The 24262-nt window shown below is 38.3% G+C and overlaps 1 protein-coding gene across 1 annotated transcript in view; it reads right to left on the reverse strand.

The window, feature by feature from the left end:
* Window positions 1-23421, reverse strand: part of LOC133321756 (integrator complex subunit 6 homolog) — a 53400-nt gene extending 29979 nt beyond the window's left edge. The window contains exon 1 of the mRNA XM_061530834.1: window positions 23321-23421. The gene's annotated coding sequence lies outside the window, so the exon portion shown is untranslated. The remainder of the gene's footprint in view (window positions 1-23320) is intronic.
* Window positions 23422-24262: the final 841 nt, after the last annotated feature.

The raw sequence follows: 24262 nt of genomic DNA on the forward strand, positions 1-24262 counted from the left end.
GATATTGGTAATTTTTTGTTGGAAAATTTGCCACCCAATGGGAACCCAAATTTTCCGGTAATAGCCAATTCGATTGAAAGAAGTGTGTGAAAACCCCAAATGTTCGGAAGATTCGGGGATACCATTACAAGGGAGCTATAACAAAACGTTGACCGATATAGATAATTTTTGGTAGGAAGATTTTTAACTCGAGGAGAATCCAAAATATAAAATTAGAGCCAAATTGGGATGAAAACGTGCCCAAAAAACGAAAATTAGGAGGACCGTTATATGGCGGCTATACCGAAATGTGGTTCGATATTGATCATTTTTGGCTGGAGGTTTTTTCACCCTACGAGAACCCAAAATCTCGAATAAAAGCAAACGCGGTTGAAAAACATGCGAGAAAACCTCAAAACGTGGACCAAAATTAATAATTTTTGGAAGGAACATTCTTAATCCGATGCTAACCCAAAATATGAAATTAGAACCAATTCGGTTGGAAAACGCGCCCAAAATAACGAAAATTAGGAGGACCGTTATATGGGAGCTATACCCAAATATGGATCGATATTGATAATTTTTTGTTAGAAGATTTCCTACACAATGAGAACCCTAAATATTGAATTAGAGAAAATTCGGATGAAAAACGTACCCAAAATAACGAAAATTAGGAGGACAGTTATATGGGAGCTATACCCAAATATGGATCGATATTGATAATTTCTTGTTAGAAGATTTCCCACCCAATGAGAACCCTAAATATTTAATTAGAGCAAATTCAGATGAAAAACGTACCCAAAATAACGAAAATTAGGAGGACTGTTATATGGGGGCTATAGCAAAACATGGACCAATATGGATAATTTTTAGTAAGAAGATGTTCTACCTAATGAGAACCCAAAATATCAAATTACAGCCAATTCGATTGAAAAATGGGCCTAAAATTTCCAAAATACCGAAAAATGCGAGGTACCCCTATATGGGGACTATACCGAAATGTAGATCGATATTGATAATTTTTTGAAGGAAGTTCCGAAAATCCTCAAAATACCGAAAAATGTAAGAAACCCCTATATGGGGCCTATACCGAAACATTGACCAACATGGAAAATTTCTTGTAGGAACATGTTCTACCTAATGAGAACCCAAAACATCAAATTACCGCCAATTATGTTAAAAATAGTGCGTGAAATCCCCAAAATACCGAAAAATGTGAGGTACACTTATATGGGGGCTATACCAAAATATGGACCAATATGCATAATTTTTAGTGGGAAGGAAAAAAAATAAAATCTGGACCTCTATTAATAATTTTTAGTATGATGATTTCCCCATATGTGTCTTAAATATCAAATTAGTGTTAATTCGGTCGATAAATTTGCTTGATAACTTCGAAATACCGAAAATGAAGCGGATCCGTTATGTAGGGCCTTTCTCAAAACACGGACCATTATTATTCATTTTTGGTAGTCAGATTTCCTATTCATCATAGTTGAAAACCAGAAAATACCCACTTTTTGGAAGTGTCATATATTGGACCATATAATTTTATTCAGATCCCTGGTCTCCGACAAATATTTTGAGATGTTGCCAACGGAGTAACACATTTCACATACACTCCATCTTAAGATGGAGGTTATATAAAAGAGACCAAATAGAAAAACCCAAAGTCTTGGGATAGGTGACAACCATAATGAATTCCATACGACGATGTCATTGTGGTTTGTTCCCATACCAACAGCAGCAGCAGTTCCTGCTGGTTTTCGCCTCCTTTCTCTCGTTTTTGGATATTCAACATAAACGTGACATTAATCAGGAACACGATTTACGACTTACGACCATACCGACCTGGTGTGTGTGTGAGTGTGTTTGTGGCCTTTTTGTCACCAAATACGAAAAAAACCACTGACTAACCAAAAAAGGCGAACGCGAAACGAGTTTAAATAAAAGAAAAAAATTTGGCCAATGCGACAATCAGATACAACGTCTTCGAGGACCTACCTATAAACTGACAATTGTCGTTAGTCTGCCACCACTACCTCGCCCCAGAAAAAGCCCAAGTTTCGGAATGCTGTTATCATTCGTTGCAGTCGCCTATCATCTCTCTCAGCCGATCTGGCTGGGTGTGTGTGTGTGAGTGTTGTTGTATTTGTATTTGTTCTGTTTATTTATGTTGCAACATCATTTTGTCCGACCCAGGGAAATAAAGCAAAAATAATTGACTTGACGACGACTGAGTTGAAGACGGAGAACGACAACTCCACTCCCAGGTACCATTAAAACAATGGACTCCTTGTTTTTAGTTTTTTTTTCGTTTTGTTCACTGGGTGTCCAAACTTTAGTACACCAGGTTATCCTTATGGTTAATGGGATTCTACATATTTATGTTCGTCTGGGTCTTGAATATATAGAATATCACATTGAAAACATATATCGAAGTCCCATCGATAGCAAACCTTGTTGAGTGTTTTATGAGGTCGCATATACAATTTTCCACAATATACTTGAAGGCTTTTATATGTATGGAAACCCTCTTTGTGGTCCTCCATACATATAGACGTGTGGCTAGACGTCCCGCATAAATATTAGACATTTTGAGGGCTTCACAGAGGTCTTATATATAGGGTCTTTCAGAGGTCTCAAAATGATAGAATATATTTTGAGGTCAAAGGTCTTATATTGAGAGCCGGAGGTCTTTTATACAAAGGCCTTTTGAATTTCTTAAGTATATAGAATAATTTCTCCTATACAAATTCATATAGACTTCTACCATAGATATTTTTCATTATTTAAATGATTTTCTAGGACTTATGTGTAGGTGCCTTTCAGAGAATATCTTCTTGAAAATTTACTCTTCAGAAGGTCTTTATGAGGTCCTCAATAGACATTCTTTCAATAAAATAACTTCAAAAGATCTACTATAGATAGAATGTCTTCTAGAGGTTCTCTTTTAATTTGCTATATAAGTTTTCTTCTGGGATATAATACCTAGAAGTCCTTCTAGGGGTTCTAGAGGTCCTTCAAATGGTTCTATAGGTCCTTCAAGGACCTTCAAGGAATTATATAAGTGCTTGAAGGAGATCTAAATGTTCTTCTAGGCGTTCTTGAGGTCTTTCAAAGGTAGCAGTATTTTAAGGGGTTTGAGAGATATTTCAAGGGATTCTAGAGATCCTTCAAGAGGTTATATAAGTACTTAAATTGTTCTAGACGTCATTCAATGGTTCTAGAGGTCCTTCAAAGGGTTCTAAAGGTCGTTCAAGGGGTTCAGAGATTATTCAAGACGCTATAAAAGTCTTTAAAGGGATTGAGGAAGGGGATGAGATCCTTCAAGGGGTTCTAAATTTCCTTCAAGGGATTCTAGAGGTCCTTCAAAGGGGTTAAAGAGGGGTTTCAAGGCGTTTTTGGAGTCTTAAAGGGGTTCTAGACGTCCTTCAAGGGTTTCTAGAGATCCTTCTAGGGGTTTTAGAGGTCCTTCGAGGGGTTATTGAGGACTTTCAAGGGGTTGTAGAAGTATTTCAATGTGTTCTTTAAGTTTTTAAAGAGATATCCTTCAAGGTATTCAACTGATTCTTTTTAGAGGACCTTCAATGGTTCTAGAGGTCATTCTATGGTTCTATAGGCACTTCAGGGATTCTAGAGGTCCTTCAAGGGATTCTAGAGGTTCTTCAAGGGGTTCAGAGGTTATTCAAGAAGATATGAATGTCCTTCAAGGGTTTCTTGAGGTCTTTCAAGGTTTGTAGATATTCTAGAGGTACTTCAAGGGTTCCTATAGGTCCTTCAAAGGGCTATAAAGATCCCTCAATGAGTTCTAGGGATCATTCAAGGGCTGCAAGAGGTTTCTAGAGGTCCTTCGAGGTGTTCTGACGTCCTCTATGGGGTTGTAGAAATAATTTAAAAGGTTCTTGAGATCCTTCAAGGGGTGCTAGAGATCTTTCAAGGGTTCTAGAGATAGAGATCAACGGGTTATAGAGATCCTTTAAGGGGTTCTTGATATTCTTCAAGGGGTTCTTGAGGTCCTTCAAGAGGTCCTTGGGATCCTTCAAGGGTTTCTTGGGGTTCTTCAAGGTATTCTAGAGGTCATTCGAGGGGTTCAGAGGTCATTGAAGAAGCTATGAAGATCCTTCAAGATGTTCTTGAGATTTTCAAGGGATTCTAAGAGTCCTTCAAGGGATTCTAAGGGTCCTTCAAGGGATTCAGAGGTTATTCAAGAGGCTATAAAGGTCCTTTTAAGATTCTTGAGATGTTTAATTGAGTTCTTGAGATCCTTTAAATGTTTCTAGAGGCTCTTTAAGGGGTTCTAGAGGTCCTCACTATGGGTTCATTTCTCGATAGTTCGAAGGCCTTCCACATTTCTTTTAGAAGGGGTCCACTATTTTTGGAAGGTCTTCTAAAGGTCTTATATTGTTTTCCTTTCTATAAATAAATGGTTGCCATCGAAGTTTCTTCTGTAGACAGTAAACCTTTCATTTTACTAACTGAATATCTTCTATGAATTTTCTAACGATGAAGGACCTACTATAGATAACCCACATACAGGTTACCTTCAACAGAACATTATATAGGCAGAAGATCTTATATAAGTCCTATAAATGTCTTCTGTAAAAATAGACCCCTGTAGAAAACAGGCTTTCAGTAGATTATCTATGTAGATAAACCCTTATATCAGGTACTTCTATAGGTCTAAGGCCTTCCAGAGATTTTCGATAGGCCCATAATCTTTTTCCAAAATACCCGCTATAGATCCTGTCGAACAATATATCTTGTTTCCATATGTATTCTGCATCAGTTTCTTCATATCCCATAGAAGATCCCCCATCCCTGCAAACTAAAATATCAATATTTTCAAATCGGCTACAAGACGAAGAAGTAGAAGACGACAAAAAGAAGGCAACTGTCGAAGCCTTATGCCATAAAACATCGAACAAAGTCATACATCTTCTTCTTCTTGATATCGCTGAGGCTATGAGAAACAGTCTTGACGAAGAAGACGACGACGATGCTAAGATGTTGCAACAATAACTTGTAAGGAGAAAATTCCAACCATATACGGCAATGGGAAGGGTAACCGGCCGTCTGTGTTCCCGAAACAGCCGGTACACATCTTACCAACAAGGCAATGTGACTACAACCACCACCCCACCACCGTCTCTGTGCATCAGCATCATTCATCGATTGTTGGCAATCGATTTTCGAACATTGTTTGGACTGGTGGGGCGACACAGAAAGAAAAACAAGAAGTAGAAGAAGAGCAGCAGACAGAAAGCAAAACAAATGCAAAATTCAATATACAAATCAGGGAAAGGGCTGTGGGGGGTTGGCAATCGGGGACGGTATTGAACTGCATTTTATTGAAGAGTTAAACGTTTGCTATAGATTTTGGAGGGGCTGGCTGGCTGGCTTTCGGCTTTTGTGGCTCTCACAATTGCATCATGGAATAGACACTAAATGATGGTGATTTTCATTATTGTTTTCTCTACTGGGTCCATCATCGTCATCATCACACAATGCCGCAGTACACTCAGGGAAATGTTATTAGGTATGGAATAGCTTTTTGGGGAAAGCTTAGGGTAAGCAAAGAGGTACAGGGAATTCTTTCTCCTGGGAATATTTGAAGGATTCTGTATCTGGAAGACATCCATGTCCTGGTTGAATACATCTCGAAGGTCATTAGTTGTTGCATGAATCTTCAATATTCCTTTTGTATGTAGTTTACTCCCGGAAGGCCTTCTATATGTTGAAGTGGAAAGTCGCTTTTCAATAAGATACCTTATTTTTACAGAATACATTTTCGATGTCCAGAAAATCTCTGATAGGTGAGGTCTTCTGTTTTTGGAATTCCGTTATAATGTTTTTAGAACCGCTCTAAAATTCCGGAAATTTTAACAACGAGTAAAACACCAAACCGAAGGCTTTGGCGCAGGCACAACCTCCTATAGAGATGAAGATGAAAATCTGGTGAAAGTTACAGATAGCGTGTTGAGGATCTAAAAGGAGCATTTTGCAAAGCTTCTGGTATCAAATAGTGGCGGTGATGAAGATACCTCAGAACCAATAAGAGAGACTGTATATCACCCAGCAGAAATGAAGTCGGAATAGCAATTAATCGGCTGAATAACAAAAAAGCAATAGGCGCCGAAGGATTACCAGCCGAACTATTCAAGACCGGTGGTCAGATGCTGGTCAGGAGCATGCACCAACTGATTAGTACAATTTGGCTAGAGGAATACATGCCCAACGATTGGAACCTCAACATGATGTGTCCCGAGCACAAAAAAGGAGACAAGACGATATATGCCAACTATAGAGGAATAAGTAAGTGCTGTGTGAACGACTGAAGCCAGTGGTCAATGACATTAGTGGACCATAACAATGCGGCTTTAGGCCTGCAAACCCACCACTGACCAGATTTTTACTCTGCCCAAATCCTGGAAAAGACACACGAACAACACATCGACACATCCCACCTATTCGTCGACTATAAAGCCACATTCGACAGCCCTATCCGTTCAGAGGAGTTTAAAGCCATATCTGCGTTCGGCATTACCGCAAAAATAATATGGCTACGCAGGATAATTTTAACTGGTACAGGGTCAGCAGTTAAAGTCGAAAAGGACCTCTAAGAGCCCTTCAATACCGAACGAGAATTCAGACAAGGTGACTGTTTGTCGAGTAACCTGTTTAACATTCAGCTGGAAAAGGTCATACGAGAGGCAAAGGTGACCAGATATGGCACTCTGTACACCAAATAGCATATGTTATTCGCCTACGCCGAGGACATCGTAATGGGTCAAACTTTGCGAATGGTAACAGCCACCTTTGAACAAACTGGAAAAGAGTCTGCTAAAGTGGTTCTGGCAGTACATGGCGAGAAGACCAAGCTGATGGTATCAACCCGCAAGACGTCCAGTAGACTCAGACCAACTGTGGAACTTGAAAAGTACCGCTTCGAGTTAGTGAACGATTTTATATACCTCGGTTCCGCCACAAATAAAACTAATGACATCATTTTTCAATTTCGGAGGAGAATAAAGTTGGCCAACAGATGCTACTATGGTCTGAGTAAGCAATTCAAGAACAAGGCCACCTTCCGCCAGACCAAACTCACACTCTACAAGACGCTGATACTAACCGTGCTGTTGTATGGATCTGAAGCATGGGCACTTACGCAAGCAGATTAGGCAGCTCTTGGAGTGTTTGAGAGAAAAATTCTCCGTAAGATATATGGGCCGATCTGCATTGACGGTGAATATCACCGTCGAATGAACCATGATCTGTACAATCTATTCTCGGACATCGACATAGTCAGACGTATGTTGTGAGAATGGGTAAGGATGCCCCAGCTCGAAAGGCGTATAAAAGCGAAACAGTTGATGGTTCAATCAGAAAGGGAAAGGCCGCGAATCCGATGAAAAAATCAAGTAGAAGACAACATCTCGGAATATGGTCTTTCAAATTGGATGAGCTGCGCAAAAGACCGATGCGCCTGGAAATCTTTTTTGAAGTTCGGCTTATGGAACAGATGTTTTGTCACAAGCCAGCTAAGTAGGTAAGAAAAAAAATGCCCCAAATCTTGCTGACTGAAGGGTTTTTATAAATCTCCTAACGATTAAGGATCTGTTATAGGTATTCTATATGCAGATTTCCTTCAATAAAATCTAAATTAGGCAAACGACTTTTTAAACCCTAGATATAAACAGGTCTTCTATGGAGGACCTCGCCGTTTTCCTACATTGGAACCTAATCGATTTTAACTTTATATGAAATTTAAGCCAAGCCCACTGTTGAAATTCAAAATAGGTTAGAGGTTCTGGAAAATATTGGCATAGAAGCATAATTGATGCCCTTTCCGAAAATGCATATGTATATACGAGCTTTTGATCTTCTTCCCAAAGACCCGAACTAGATCCTATTGCAGCTTTTAAGTAACCATTATTTCTAATGATATTCTGTGGAAGTAGACATCTCTATCGATTCGTCCTCCCGTAGGATGTGACACCATAGAAGAGCTTAGATCTTCAAAAAGACATCTCTATCGATTCGTCCTCCTGTAGGATGTGACACCATAAAAGATCTTCGATCTTCAAAAAGCCTCTAAATGCCCTTCTGTCTTTTGAAGAAGATCTCTTGAAGATCATCCAGCTTTTGAAAGTCTTTATATATGGATTTGTAAGACACCGTAGAATATCTTCGATCTCCAATGAAACTATGGAAACTCAAAATAGGTTAGAGCTTTTGGAAAATGTATACCTTTCCGAAAATGCATACTAAAAAGTTGTAACCCTCGCCATTTTGCTACAGTGGGATCTAACCTATATCCTCTTCATATGGAATTTTATTTAAGCCACTGTCGAAGTCCAAAATAGGTTAGAGCATTAGGAAAATATTGTCCTAGGAGCATTTTCGATAACCTTTCCGGAAATGCCATCCTCATATTTCCACAGAGGGACCTTACCCATTTTCCCAGTAGCATTTATATTTATCTCGTTCAAAAATAGACACTTGAAAGGTCCTTCGAAAATCAGCAGAATGCTTTCTAATTGCTTCAATATATCTTCTCTAAGTGTTTTCTATAGACAGAAGACCTTCTAGACATCCCTTATAGAGAATATGCTTTATGAAGCTCCTCTACATCACCATAGATTATTTCTTCGATCTCCATAGGTTATCTAAAAGTTACGCTTTTCAAGATCTTTAGAAGGAATCCGTTCTATAGAAGACCTTCGATATACCGAAGTCCGTTTTAATTTTTCCTGCCTTCCCTATGCAAAAGTTCTCTTGAAGGTTTTCGATTTTAACAGGAAATCTTTTCAAGACCTTAAGAAGGAATCCCGCCTGTAGAAGACCTATACCGAAGTTCTTTATAATTTTGTCTACCTTCCCTATGTGAAAGTGCTCTTGAAGTTTTTCGGTTTTATATTTAAATTAGTCAACCAACCCTATGCGAATAGTCTGCACTGTAGCTAAAGTAACCCAACAATCTTCTGTGTGGCGGCTTTTTTAAAAAGTTTTATGCAAAAAAAAAAAACAAAACAAAACTTGCAAACATGTAATCTGCATATCTTTACCTTGTGGTTGTTGTTGGTGTGCTGGTGGTATGCAATTTTTTATTGTTGCTAATGAATGGAGTGGAGGGAAGAGGTGCGAGGTGTAGGAAGGGTGCAAAGTATCCATTGAGAAGACGACGACCAAGAGTTATGAGTTGGAGTTCAAAGAAAAGGTTGCAAAACAAATGGGAATGGAAATCGGAATGGGGATGGGGATGTTGCAACCAGCCACCACCTATGGAATGTTGCCCAATGCACTTCAAGTGTGGTGGCTTCGATGGCTGGCTGGTTGGCTTTGCGGTTTGATGTGAGTGGCGTTTTGTACTTAACAGCAGCAACAACAACAAAAAACATCTACTGACTTTGTGTCAGTTATGTCTCCAAGATACGGAGCAATGGGATGCAAGAAGAAGATGAAGAGGTAAAAAAGTGCTGATGATCTTTAACCAGTTTTTAAATGGCAAGTAATTGTTGTTGTTGTTGCCATGGGGAGAAAGGAAGGACGAAGGGTAATGGGGTGTAGTAGGTGTGTGTTCCATGTTGGAAGATACCATGGAGAAGATAGCGATGCTGCAGCCAGAAGAGAAAAATAATAAAAACCAATAATAATAAAAACGTTCGACCCGCAACTGCAAATGGAATTCAATTGTTGGTGGGTCCACCGCCGCCGCCATCATTAAATGTTGAATATTTTGTGAGCCAACTAAGGTAATTATTAGAAGAAGAAGAGGTGAGGAGGAGCACAGTTTGGATCATTTCCATAATGTGGTAAAGAGCATATTTTTATTGCCACCATGACACACCCTGAAAACAAAAAACTCAAGAGAAGAACAGGAAGATGATGATTATGAACGTGGTGATGGTGGTGGTGGTAGGGTATCAGTCAACCTGGCAGTCAGTGCTTTTTTGATAATAATGACGTTGCCACAAATTAAAATCACGAAATTCAAACACGTTTCGTTTTACATTCGAAATTTAATGAAGAAACGTAGCACCACACCAACAACGACAACTACAAAAAATAAAAGTACTGAATAATTGAAAAGTACCTTGCGAATGGTTGGCATGGTCGCGTCATCACTTATCGCAGGGCAATGATCAACAAAAACCAAAAGCTGAAATACTCCACCTCAGCTTTGTTGTTGCCGGTTGTTGTTGTAACGCATGAAAATATTTCCAAACATTGTAATGGGTATTTGGAATTGATTTGTATTCTAAGGTGAGACCACTTCGATTGGGTGGCGGTAAAATAAAAAGAAAAAACTTTGAAATATTAATTAGGTCTTGGTGGAACGCGCTTTAATTCCCATAACGCACTCTAATTCTAGGTTATTTAACAAAATTTGTTTATCTCAGCCATGTCGTAGTAAATTATCTTGGATAACAACAACAATTCGCTCATCTACTGGAGTGGATCTGGAGACGAGGTATTTTATTCTCCTGTTAACCGTAAATCCACAGCCAAATTCATGCCTCGTTTATTGGCTGCAATAATACAGGGCGCAATCGTCTGCGCAATTACTTACGCCAATCCCTTTCCATCGCATTTCCTGTAAGACAATAATATCGAACGAAAACTGCGTCTGTTCTGAACAACGATCAGACGCTGATCAGGAGCATGTACCATTCACCGTCAACGCAGATCGACCCAAAGATCATTCGGCGATTTTTTCTCTCAAACATTCCAAGAGCTACCTCATCTGTTTGCGTAAGTATCCATGCTTCAGACCCAGTGTATCAGTGTCTTGTAGAGTGTAAGTTTGGTCTGGCAAGAGGTGGTCTGGTTTTTGAATAGCTTACTCAGACCATAGCATCATCTGTTACTTACTTAGCTGCCTTATGACAGAACGGTTGTTCCATAAGCCGAGCTTAAAAGAAATTTCCAGGCGCATCAGTCTTGTGCGCATCTCATCCAATTTGAAAGACAATTTTTCGAGATGCTGTCTTCTACATGATCTTTCCATCGGATTCGTTACGCCTGTCCCTTTTCCTTGCATTTTATGGAAAGGGACTTCTTGAGCACATCCGCAAAGCGAAAACTGTTATGTACAACGATCAGACGCTGATCAGGAGCATGCACCATTCACCGTCAACGCATATCCCTTCAGACCCATTTAACAGCACGGGTAGTATCAGTGTCTTGTAGAGTGTGAGTTTGGTCCGGCAAGAGGTGGCCTGGTTCTTGAATTACTTACTCAGACCTTAGTAGCATCTGTTGGCCAAAACTATTCTTCGCCGGATTTCAAAGCAGATGTTATTATATAAAATATTTGACTATCTCGAAGCTATAGTTCTCAAGTTCCGCATTTGGTCCGAGTCTACTGGACGTCTTGCGCGTTGTTACCATCAGCTTGGTCTAACGGTCGTTTACTGCCAGATTCATTTTGGTGCACTCCTTCTCAATTCTGCGTGAACCATCACTTGGCTCGCTTTTATATGCATTTTAAGCTGGGGCATCTTCATCCATTCTCACAAGATGACCTCGCCTTCATAGTCCTGCAGCTCGATCCGTCTAACTATAGATGGTATATAGCTCATGGTTCATTTGACGGCGATATTCCCCATCGACGTAGATCGGCCCATAGATTTCCGGAGAATTTTTCTCTCAAACATTCCAGGAGCTGCCTCATCTGTTTGCGCAAGTACCCATGCTTCAGATCCATGCACAAGCACAGGTAGTATCAGTGTCTTGTAGAGTGTAAGTTTGGTCTGGCAAGAGGTGGGGCCTGGTTCTTGAATTGCTTATTCAAACCATAGTAGCATCTGTTGGCCAACACTATTTTTCTCCGGATTTCAAAGCTGATGTTATTAATTTTACTTAAGGGGGTACCGAGGTATATAAAATCTTTGACTATGTCGAATCTGTAGTTTTCAAGTTCCACAGTTGGTCCAAGTCTGCTGGTCTTCTTACGCGTTGTTACCATCAGCTTGGTCTTATCGGCCATTTACTGCCAGACACACTTTGGCAGAGTCCTTTTCAATTTCGTCAAATGTGGCCTTTACCGCTCGCAATGTTTGACCCATTATATCTCATTCGACCAATCGACATGTGTTACTAGATTGCCACTTCTGCCTTTCGTATGACCTTTTCTAGCAGGATGTTAAAAAGATCACACGACATACTCTCACCTTGTCTGAACCCTCGTATTGAATGGTTCCGAAAGGTCATTTCCGAATTTAACTATTGACCTAGTGCCAGTTAAAGTTATCTTGTATAGCCGTATTAATTTTGCAGGAATACCGAACGCAGACATGGCTTAAACACCTCTAAACGGATAGGACTGTCGTATGTGGCTTTATAGTCGACGTATGTGGCTATATGTTTCGTGTTGGATTTGCCAGGTCTGAAGCCGCATTGGTATGGTCCAATAATGTCCCTGACCATTGACTTCAGTCTTTCACACAGTACGCTGGATAGCACTTTATATGTGATGGGAAGTAGACTTATTCCTCTATAGTTGACACATATCATCTTGTCTCCTCTTTGTGCACGGGATACAGAAAGCTGAGGATTCCAATCATTGGGCATGCATTCCTCTAGCCTAATTGTATTAATCAGTAGGTGCTGGCTCCTGATCAGCGTCTGACCACCGGTCCTGAATAGTTCGGCTTGTAATCCAAAGGGCTCCTGCTACTTTGTTATTCTTCAGTCGACTGATTACTATTCTGACCTCATCTTGGATAGGTGGTATACAATCTATGCCGTTATCTCCGATTGGTTCTGGAGTATCTTCTTCATTGCCACTATTTGATACCAGAAACATTCCAGATCCTCAATCTGTATCTGTCACCAGGTTTCCATCTTCATTTCTACAGGAGGGTGTGTCTGCACCAAAGTCTTCGGTTTGGTGTTTTACTCATTGCTAAAATTTCCGGACTTCATTCTGAAACCTGTACATCTCGATTTGCTCGCGCTCACGTTTTACTTGTTCTTTCTTCTTTTTTTCGGAAAATACGTTTCTCCTCTCTCCTTTTCTCCCGATAATTCTCCATCGCCATAACATGTTATTACTGTCAGCAGGGTTGCCCTTTACGCTGCGTTTTTCACGAAACTCTTGACCTGCTAGAATTCCACCCAAAATAACTGCAATAGGCTGCATGTCATTATAAAGAAGATAAATTCTCTAAATGTGAGAATTGATATTAAATCTCAGCTATACAGCCAATATGACAGCTAATTACATCTCTGATTGTCATCTCAATTCTCTGTTTTATTTTATTGATTATGGTCATGCTTGAATTCTTCAGACATGGACCTTGTTTGTCTTATTTACAGAAAAAAAAGAGTGACAGTTCTAAACCACATTGAAAATGTCACATTCAATAAAGCCAACTTGTCAACTTCAAGTGACAGACAGACAGATTTCACAGAAGTTGCTTGCCAATGCTATATAGCTTGTGTTACCACAAAATCTACCTCTCCTCTCCCCCTTCCTCGTTTTCTTTCTTTTATAGTGGTGGATAACTTTACAACAAGTTTTACAACAATTTGTTGTTGTTGTAAATAATAAATATATTATTTTAAATTATTTATAAGCTATATCAAGATTGAATGCTAACAAAAACAACAACATCCGAACATTCAATGAGACAGCATTTTCATAGCCCCCATCAGATTCAAACTTGAATCCATTGGTATCTCCTCTTCCCCCCTTCCTTCCATACGAACAAAAAAATGTAACGGGTATTACACACTTTAAACGAGTTTCAGTCATTAGTCGTTGTCGTCGTCATTGTCGTTTTGCTGTCAAATTTTATCTCTCTCTAAAAATCTTGTCGGATTTTTTCTCACCAAAGTTATTTCAATGTCAGTATCAAAACGAAATTAATTGATGTCAATGTTACGAAGAGGCGAATTAATAGTGCCGTTCGTTTGGATTTGCTGGAGGGAGCGGGGACAAATCACAAATGGCCTCTTGAAAGACATGGGCATGAACCTGTATCAATAATTACTTCTCACCCTCCACGGAATTGAATTTCCAAATTACAGCCACTTTGGATGAAAAGATGAGGCTAAACCTCTTCAAAAATCCGAAAATTGTGCGGTACTTTTATATGGGAGCTAGGTCATACCATGGATATATTTTCTAAAATTATTGAACTTATTGTTCAGTCTTCCTAGAACCTGGAATGCCAAACTAAAGCCATGGATAAATGTGGCTAAAACCTCCAAAATACCAAAACATGAGACGGAACGTTTTTTTCTTTTCTAAAATCATATTTTCACCCTCCAAGAACCAAACTCACATTCTGCAAGACCCTGATACTACCCGTGCTGTTATATGGATCTGAAGCATGGATCCTTGCGCAAGCAGATGAGGCAGCTCTTGGAATGTTTGAGAGAAAAAATCCCGGAAAGATCTATGGGCCGATCTGCGTCGACGGTGAATATGGGCGTCGATTGAACCACGAGCTTTACAATCTATACGCGGACATGGAAATAACTGGGTTATTTGCTGCCTGGGAAAATTGCTGCCTACTATAAGCTTCAAAATTTTTTGACACCCGATTTCAGGTAGGGACCATCTCATTTCTTCAGCTACAGAATACCATCTATTCTAAAAAAACCCGCACCTTGTGTTGATCCATCAAGAAATATTATCTAAAAGATCTCAAAAAAACCAAATTTTTTAGACTAATGAAAACCTACAAAGTAATTTGGAAATATGATCAGGTTACCATATAGGCCTTTATTAGGAAGAGTATTTTTGACTTAGTCTTCAAAAAACCCATGTCTGCGTTCGGCATTCCTGCAAAATTAATACGGCTATGTAAGATAACTTTAACTGATAACAGTTAAAGTCGGAAAGGACCCTTCAGAGCCCTACAATACCGAAGGAGGATTCATACAAGGTGATAGTTTGTCGTGTGAACATTTTAACATCCAGCTGGTAAAGGTCAAAGGTGAACAGAAATAGCACTCTGTAAACCAAACAACACATGTTACTCGCCTACGCCGATGACATCGATATAATGGGTCGAACAATGCGAGCGGTAACAATCACCTTTGAACAAATTGAGAAGGAGTCTGCCAAAGTGTGTCTGGCAGTAAATGGCCGATAAGACCAAGCTGATGGCATAAACGCACAAGATGCCCAGTAGACTCGGACCAACTGTGGAACTTGAGAATTACAACTTCGAGTTAGTCGAAGATTTTATATACCTTGGTACCGCCATAAATAAAACTAATGACATCGGTTTTGAAATTCGGAGAAGGATAGTGTTTGCCAACAGATGCTGCTTTGGTCTGAGTAAGCAATTCAAAAGCAAGGCCACCTCCTGCCAGACCAAACTCACACTCTATAAGACGCTGATACTACCCGTGCTATTATATGGATGTGAAGCATAGCTACTTACGCAAGCAGATGAGGCAGCTCTTGGAATGTTTGAGAGAAAAATTCTCCGGAAGATCTATGGGTCGATATGCGTTGACATCATTTTTGATATTCGAAGAAGCATATTGTTGGTCAACAGATGCTACCCTATGTCTGAGTAGGCAATTCAAGAACAAGTCCACCTCTCGCCAGACCAAATTCACATTCTGCAAGACGCCGGTACTATCCGTACTGTTGTTGTATAAATCAGAAACATGAGTATTTGGGCAAGCAGATGAGGCAGTGTTTGGGAGAAAAATTTTCCGAAAGATATATGAGTCGATCTGCGTCGACGGTGAATATCGGCGTCGACTGAACCACGAGCTGTACCATCTATTCTCGGACATCGACAAAGTCGCATGTATCAAGCTGCAGCGACTACGTTGGCTTGGTTATGTTGTATAAATGAATGAGGATGCCCAAGTCAAAAGGCATATAAAATCGAACCAACTGATGGATCACGTAGAAAGGGAAGGCCACGAATTAGATGGAAAGATCAAGTGGAAGGAAACAGTTCGAAACATGGTCTTTCAAATTGCACAAGACCGACGTGCCTTGAAATCTACACGTCTTGCGCGTTGGTATCCATTTGTTCATAGGTGAATGTTACCGCTCGCAATGTTCCACTCATTATATCGATGTCATCGGCGTAAGCGAGTAACAACATGTGTTGTTTGGTGTACAGAGTGCCATTTCTGTTCACCTTTGACCTTTTCCAGCAGGATGTTAAAATAATCATACGACAAATTATCACCTTGTCTGAATCCTCCTTCGGTATTGAGGGGCTCTGAAAGATCCTTTCCGTCTTTAACGGCTGACTTTGTGCCAGTTAAAGTTATCTTGTATAGCCGTATTAATTTTGCAGGAATGTCAAACGCAGACACGGCTTTAAACGATTCTGAATGGATAGGACTTTCGCGGATAGGACTTATGCGGCTTTATAGTCGACGAATAGGTGGAATGTATCGATGAGTTTTTTTTTTTTGTCTTTTCCAGTATTTGGCGAAAATCTGCTCAGTGATTTTTCTCCAAGAGCTGATAGGCCAGGCTTGAAGCCACGTTGTTGTAGTCCAATAATGTCATTCATTGGCCATTGGCTTTCACACAGCACACTGGATAGCACTTTATTTGCGATGCGAAGGAGTCTTATTCCTCTATAGTTGGCACATATCGTCTTGTCTCCTCTTTTGTGCACGGGAGACGGGATGCTGAGGATTCTAATTATTGGGCATGCATTCCTCTAGCCAAATAGTACTAATCACCTGGTGCATGCTCCTGATCAGCGTTTTGAGGGCCGGTATTGAATAGTTCGGCTGATAATCCATCGGCTCCTGCTGCTTTATTATTTTTCAGCCGATTGATTGCCATTCAGACCTCATCTTGGCTAGGTGGTATACAATCTATATCGTCATCTCTTATTTGTTCTGGGGTATATTCTTCATTGCCACTATTTGATACCAGACACTTTGCAAAATGCTCCTTTCAGATCTTCAACACTGTGCGAAAATGCACGAGGATATACCCCCATGGCTATCCACCATTGGATAGGGCATGAAAAGAGTTTATAGAACCAGTTTTAATTTCAGTTCCAAGTATTATGAAACTTTAGTTATTTTGAATAGATTGAAAAGGTTCTGGAACCTGTTTCCATGCCCCATACAATGGTGCATAGCCTAGGGGTGTACCCTCAAATGAGTCTAGACTTTTGTGTGCAAAATAACAAAATTTTGAATCTTGTGGCGTAAATGTAGATATGATTCGGAAAATTATGCCAGGGTGAAATCCACAGAAAATTAGATTTGAGGGGTAGTTGTGTAGGATATCATATGGTCGGCCCCGTCCGGCTATACTACTCCGCTCCCTGTTTTTTTTAAGTTGAGCACGATATAGGGGATTTGCTATTATTTTCACCTGTGCTATAAATGCCCACACACACACATACACCTTATTTAAACAAATCAACCTTAAGTTCGACATTTTGTCTGACGCTGAATTGAAAGAAGAAGAAGAAGAAAAAAACAACAACTAAAATGTGACACATTTCATAGAGAAGAGAATGTAAACACAAGGCTCAGGCCAAAGACAAAATCAAGAAAAAAATCAACACCAAGCTGTTGAATGCTGAAAACCACATTTTCACATTCGGTTGTCGGGTCGGTCGGTCTGTCTGTCGAACAGTCGACACTACTTTAGAGGCATGCGACAAACGTAATAATAGTTGTTATTGTTGTTGTCAAATATTTATTTAAAATATTATTGTTGGGTGGTTTTATTGGTTTTTGTGTGCTCTCAAACCAAATACCCAATTCCCTCTCCGTACGCCACCCTCCTCTTATCTGTTTTAGGAACTAGTTGTTGTTGTTTAGATTAGTTTTGTTGTTGTGTAACCTGTTGTAATTGTAATTGCCGAGTGCAGGAATGCATTCATCTACATAATGCATACACTCCACCACTCTGGTCCCAAGACAAATGAATGCAAATGAAGTTTGGGAACACATGAAGGGAGGGGGGGTTCTACTGTCAATTTGGGTTCTATTTTTTTTTTTTTTTCTTCTTTTTTTCGAATCCCATTCACGTTTTCTTCAAGACATAAAATTCATCAGCATTTTGCGACATTTTTGTAATAACTTTATTATTATTTTGGGGGAATGGTGTGTCTAGGAGTCATGTCAGGAGATAGCATTTCGATTTTCTAATGTCATTTCAGATCTCTGTCAAAGAAAGGCTCCTCCATTATGATGACACACGTCTTTTCTTTGTTCAGACCAAATATTTGTAGACCTTAGAAAGACAAAAAGAAACAATTGTCAATATTTATCTTTGACGTCATTATGAGCTGGCATAATTTTTTTCGGCGGGCTGAAGACGGAAATCAATGTTTGAATGGAAACAAATCCATAAATCTGAAATGACACACCGCCGGCCGATTGGTATTGTCTGGAAAATGTACATGATTTATGGAAAAAGGAGAAGCATATGATTCATTATTTATGAGAACTTCGTTTCGAATACATTCAAAACATACGATGAGTCGAAGAGATCCACCTAGACCAAATGTGAAATTTACAACAGGAATGGAAAGGACAACAGGAATGGAAAAAACAATCCTCAGTGAACTGAGGAATTTTTTTCTATGGAAAAAAAGACTCCTCAGTTGAACTGAGACATTTTTTCTATAGAAAAAAGAGTCCTCAGGTGAACTGAGGAATTTTTTTCTATAGAAAAAAGAGTCCTCAGGTGAACTGAGGAATTTTTTTCTATAGAAAAAAGAGTCCTCAGGTGAACTGAGGAATTTTTTTCTATAGAAAAAAGAGTCCTCAGGTGAACTGAGGCGTGGATTTATTAAAAAATATTTTTCAATGGCCAACTGAGGCAACTGAGGCGTGGATTTATTAAAAAATATTTTTCAAGGGCCAACTGAGGCGTGGATTTATTAAAGAATATTTTTCAAGGGAACTGAGGCGTGGATTTATTAAAGAATATTTTTCAAGGGCCAACTGAGGCGTGGATTTATTAAAGAATATTTTTCAAGGGCCAACTGAGGCGTGGATTTATTAAAGAATATTTTTCAAGGGCCAACTGAGGCGTGGATTTATTAAAGAATATTTTTCAAGGGCCAACTGAGGCGTGGATTTATTAAAGAATATTTTTCAAGGGCCAACTGAGGCGTGGATTTATTAAAGAATATTTTTCAAGGGCCAACTGAGGCGTGGATTTATTAAAGAATATTTTTCAAGGGCCAACTGAGGCGTGGATTTATTAAAGAATATTTTTCAAGGGCCAACTGAGGCGTGGATTTATTAAAGAATATTTTTCAAGGGTCAACTGAGGCGTGGATTTATTAAAGAATATTTTTCAAGGGCCAACTGAGGCGTGGATTTATTAAAGAATATTTTTCAAGGGCCAACTGAGGCGTGGATTTATTAAAGAATATTTTTCAAGGGCCAACTGAGGCGTGGATTTATTAAAGAATATTTTTCAAGGGCCAACTGAGGCGTGGATTTATTAAAGAATATTTTTCAAGGGCCAACTGAGGCGTGGATTTATTAAAGAATATTTTTCAAGGGCCAACTGAGGCGTGGATTTATTAAAGAATATTTTTCAAGGGCCAACTGAGGCGTGGATTTATTAAAGAATATTTTTCAAGGGCCAACTGAGGCGTGGATTTATTAAAGAATATTTTTCAGGGCCAACTGAGGCGTGGATTTATTAAAGAATATTTTTCAAAGGCCAACTGAGGCGTGGATTTATTAAAGAATATTTTTCAAGGACCAACTGAGGCGTTTATTTATTAAAAAAATATTTTTCAAGGGCCAACTGAGGCGTGGATTTATTAAAGAATATTTTTCAAGGGCCAACTGAGGCGTGGATTTATTAAAGAATATTTTTCAAGGGCCAACTGAGGCGTGGATTTATTAAAGAATATTTTTCAAGGGACAACTGAGGCGTGGATTTATTAAAGAGTAGTGGAAAAAATATTTTTCAGGTGAACTGAGGATTTTTTTTTATAGAAAAATGATTCCTCAGTGAGCTGAGGAATTTTTTTCTATAGAAAAAAGAGTCCTCAGGTGAACTGAGGAATTTTTTCTATAGAAAAAAAGAGTCCTCAAGTGAACTGAGGATTTTTTTCTATAGAAAAAAGAGTCCTCAGGTGAACTGAGGAATTTTTTTTCTATAGAAAAAAGATTCCTCAGGTGAACTGAGGAAGAGTCCTGAGCTGAAATGAGGATTTTTTTCTATAGAAAAAAAGAGTCCCGAGGTGAACTGAGGATTTTTTTTCTATAGAAAAGAGTCCTCAGGTGAACTGAGTTCACTGAGCATTGTTTTTTGTATACAAAAAAAATCCTGATGTCACCTAAGGACTCTTTTATTTATGGAAAAAATAGTCCTGAGGTGAAATTTGGAAATTTTTCTATAGAAAAGAAACAGTGAACTGAGGATGTTTTTTCTATAGAAAAAAAGTCCTCGGTTCACCTCAGGACATTTTTTTTCTATAGAAAAAATTCCTCATTTCACCTCAGGACTCTTTTTTTCCATAAACAAAAGAGTCCTTAGGTGACATCAGGAATTTTCCGCAGTTCACTGAGGATTGTTTTTTGTATAGAAAAAAACTTGATGTCACCTAAGGACTCTTTTGTTTATGGAAAAAGAGTCCTGAGGTGAAATGAGGAAATTTTTCTACAGAAAAAAAGAGTCCTCAGTTAACTGAAGATGTTTTTTCTATAGAAAAAAAGAGTCCTCAGTTAACTGAGGATGTTTTTTCTATAGAAAAAATTCCTCATTTCACCTCAGGACTCTTATTCCATACAAAACAATTTATTGGACTTCATACTATTGTGTTGGCCTTTTCGAGCCTGGTTGCTGCTCAACTGCTAACGTGGTCGCCCGTCTAACCCCCCAATATGTGAACTAAAAAATAAATACGGCCACATTTAAAAATAAATATTGAAATGAATAAAGTAATACGACAACAAGCCATGCACGAGCTATCGATAATTGTATATGCAATATTTTACTTTTTTTGTTTTTGCCTATTTTATGTGAAATTCAATCTCAGTGCGACAAACTTTGGGTTAAACGCAAGTAGAGCATTTTTTTTTGTTTCGTTGCTTTTTATTGCAAAACTAGTATGACAGTTGGCACAAAAACAAAATGTGCACTATTGATCAAAAATATATGTATAAAAAATTCAAGTAATGCTTAGTTTTAAAAACAGATTTTCTCTATTTTTAGAACTTCGTTTGAAAATTACAATTTGAATTCCATTTCTGCTTTAATTTTGTAATTGCTTTAATTAGTTTTAAACGTTGACCATATTCGGCTGTTTGTTCAAATGTCACCCAGCTAAGTCAAATGGAATGACATACGTCGTTTAGCCATGTAATTACAACAATACAGTCATGGAGAAAAAAATAGCAACAAATGTGGTGTTGATTTTTTTTACAGAAACAAATATAGCAAGTAATGTTAGTCAATTTCACTGAGGACTTTTTTACCAAAGAAAAAAATCTCAGGGCCTGTTCTTCTATAGAAAAAAATTCTTCAGTTTACTGAGGATTCAGTTTTCTATAGAAAAAAATCCTCAGGATCAATAAGGACACATTTTTCTATAGAAAAAACCCCCCTAAAACACCAAAAATTACAGGGTACCTCCATATTGAGGCTATTCTGAAATTTGGTCCAATATTAATAATTCTTGGTAGGGAGATTTTCTACTCAATAAGAATTTAAAATAAAAAAATTACAGCCATTTCGTTTGAAAAACTAGCCCAAAACACCAAATAATGCAAATAATCTCATATGGGCGCTACCCTGAACTGGGACCAACGAGATTCCAAAATATTAAAATAAATCAACTTGGTTAAAAACTGCGCTCAAACCCCCCTAAAATGTAGAATAATGCAGGTTACCTCTATATGGAGGCTAACCTCAAACTTGGGCCAATATTGCCGAATATTGGATTTATAAATATAGACCCTTTGTGGGGTAGGTATTAGAAGTAGTGGACCAATGGATCCCATCTTTCCACTTGATCTAGGCTTTGTAAAGATAATAGGTTGCACAAAGTTTGGTTCAAATCGGATAGTACATTCGTCTGAAATTGGATTTAAAAATATGGAAAATTTTGACCCTTTGTGGGGGAGGTACCAGAAGGACCAATGGGTCCCATCTGCCTACTTGACCTAGGCTTGGTAAAGTAAATAGATTGTACAAAGTTTGGTTCAAATCAAACACTCCATTCGACTGAAATTGGATTTATAAATTTGGAAAATAATGATCATTTATAAGGGAGGTACCAGAAGGAGTGGACCAATGGGTCCCATCTTTCTATTTGATCTAGGCTATGTAAAGATAATAGGTTGTACAAAGTTTGGTTCAAATCGAACATTCAATTCGTCTGGAATTGAATTTATAAATGTGGAAAATGTTAACCCTTTGTGGGGTACCAGAAGGAGTGGACCAATGGGTCCCATCTTTCTATTTGGTCTAGGCTATGTAAAGATAATAGGTTGTACAAAGTTTGGTTCATATCGGACATTCCATTCGGCTAAAATTGTTTTAAAAAAAAATAAAAAAATTTGACCCTTTGTGGGGGAGGTAGACCGATGGGTCTCATCTTCGGAAATGATCTAGGCTTGGTAAAAATAATAGGTTGTACAAAGTTTGGTTCATATCGAACATTCCATTCGCCTGCTATTGGATTTATAAATATAGAAAATGACCATCTGTGAGGGAGGTACCAGAAGGAGTGGACCAATGGGAAATGATCTAGGCTTGGTAAAGATAATACGTTGTGAAAAGTTGGGTTCATATCGGACATTCCATTCCAAAATGTTGACCCTTGTGGGGTAGGTACCAGAAGGATATTCTACATCTTCGTACTTGAACTAGGTTTGGAAAAAATATTAAGATGTGCAAAGTTTGGATGACATCGTTTAATCGCTTCAAAAGTTATCGTGTGCAACAGCCGGCAAGACAGACGGACGGACGGACATTTGTATATCGACCCCAAAATTTCTGAAACGGATTTGGTCCAAAGAAACATAGGGTCTAAAACCAATATTTCGATGAGGCACATTTTCAGCGGATCAAAAGGGATATACCTTCATTAGCCCTAAGGCTGTGGGTATAAAAATCTTACGATATTGTATTGTCCGCTCTGTACGACAAGGGTCTTTTCTTCTCTAGCTTTTTCTTTTGTTGCAATGTACTTGCATACAGAATACGTATGATTCAAATAAAACATAGATATGATAGATTTGATAAACCTCTTTCAAAATATCCTCTTTCAAAATTAATTCCATTAATTCTTAAATGTAATATATGTTTGTGTGTGTGTGTGTAATATAATGCTATAATGAATGATATACGATATTAGTAGAATTTTAAATTTAATTTTGCAAATCCAAATAAACTTACCTATATTCAATTATTTGCTGTGTTTTACTATCGAATCGATATAAAACTTTATACATGGAGAATAATTTTCTTCGAGACTGCCGTTGAGCATTAAACGGCAATTAGCGGAACCAAGCTGAGATTTATTGTCGAGATAATTGCGAGAGAGAGGTGACAGTTTTCTGTTATCTGAAAAAAAAACAAAAATTAATATCATGTTTATGGGGACGAGTTTTTTCGGTACCACAAAAAAGAAATAAATAATGGCTTAATGTGATGGCGATGGTGTGGTATTACAGGCGACAACAAATGAGAACATTCTTAACACCACAAACCAACCAAATTTATAACAACGACAACGTCAACGATGTCATGCAGCAACCAACCACAGAGCCAACCAACCAACGTACACCAACAATTTCAAAAACTGTCTTCGAAATACCAGTTAACCACGTTAAGAACCAGTCCAACTGGTCTTTCTTATTCTAATAAGAAAACCCAAATACAAAAACAAAATGTTAATCAGCAGGCCAATAATAATAAAAACGACAAATACTTAAAGGTAAATTAATTACTGAAGTTTTAGGGGGAAAGATTTCCAGCAATTAAAATAAAAATTCTGAATTCCGATTATTTTTGGAATTCACTTGTCAAAGCTAATAAATCCTCATAAATCCAAATTAAATTCGTCTTTGTTTCGCACACCTCCTCTTTGTATGTTGTATTTGTTGCTCTGCAATTTAAACCGTCATTAACCCTACGGTCAATAACCGGGTACATTTGTACCTTTTTTTGAATAAAAATGCTGTAAAATTTTTAATAATGGAGATATTTGGATCAAATTTTGAGGAATTATTCTTGAGGTATTTTCACACATAATCGAAGAACAAATTATAAATATTTTCCATATATATAATTTTTACAATTTTTTGAAGTTATTACCTACGTAGATCAATAACCGTG

This window comes from Musca vetustissima, unplaced genomic scaffold (assembly GCF_032173495.1).
Source record: "Musca vetustissima isolate MV318-11 ecotype Yass unplaced genomic scaffold, APGP_CSIRO_Mvet_v1 utg3658, whole genome shotgun sequence".
NCBI classification, from domain to species: Eukaryota; Metazoa; Arthropoda; class Insecta; order Diptera; family Muscidae; genus Musca; species Musca vetustissima.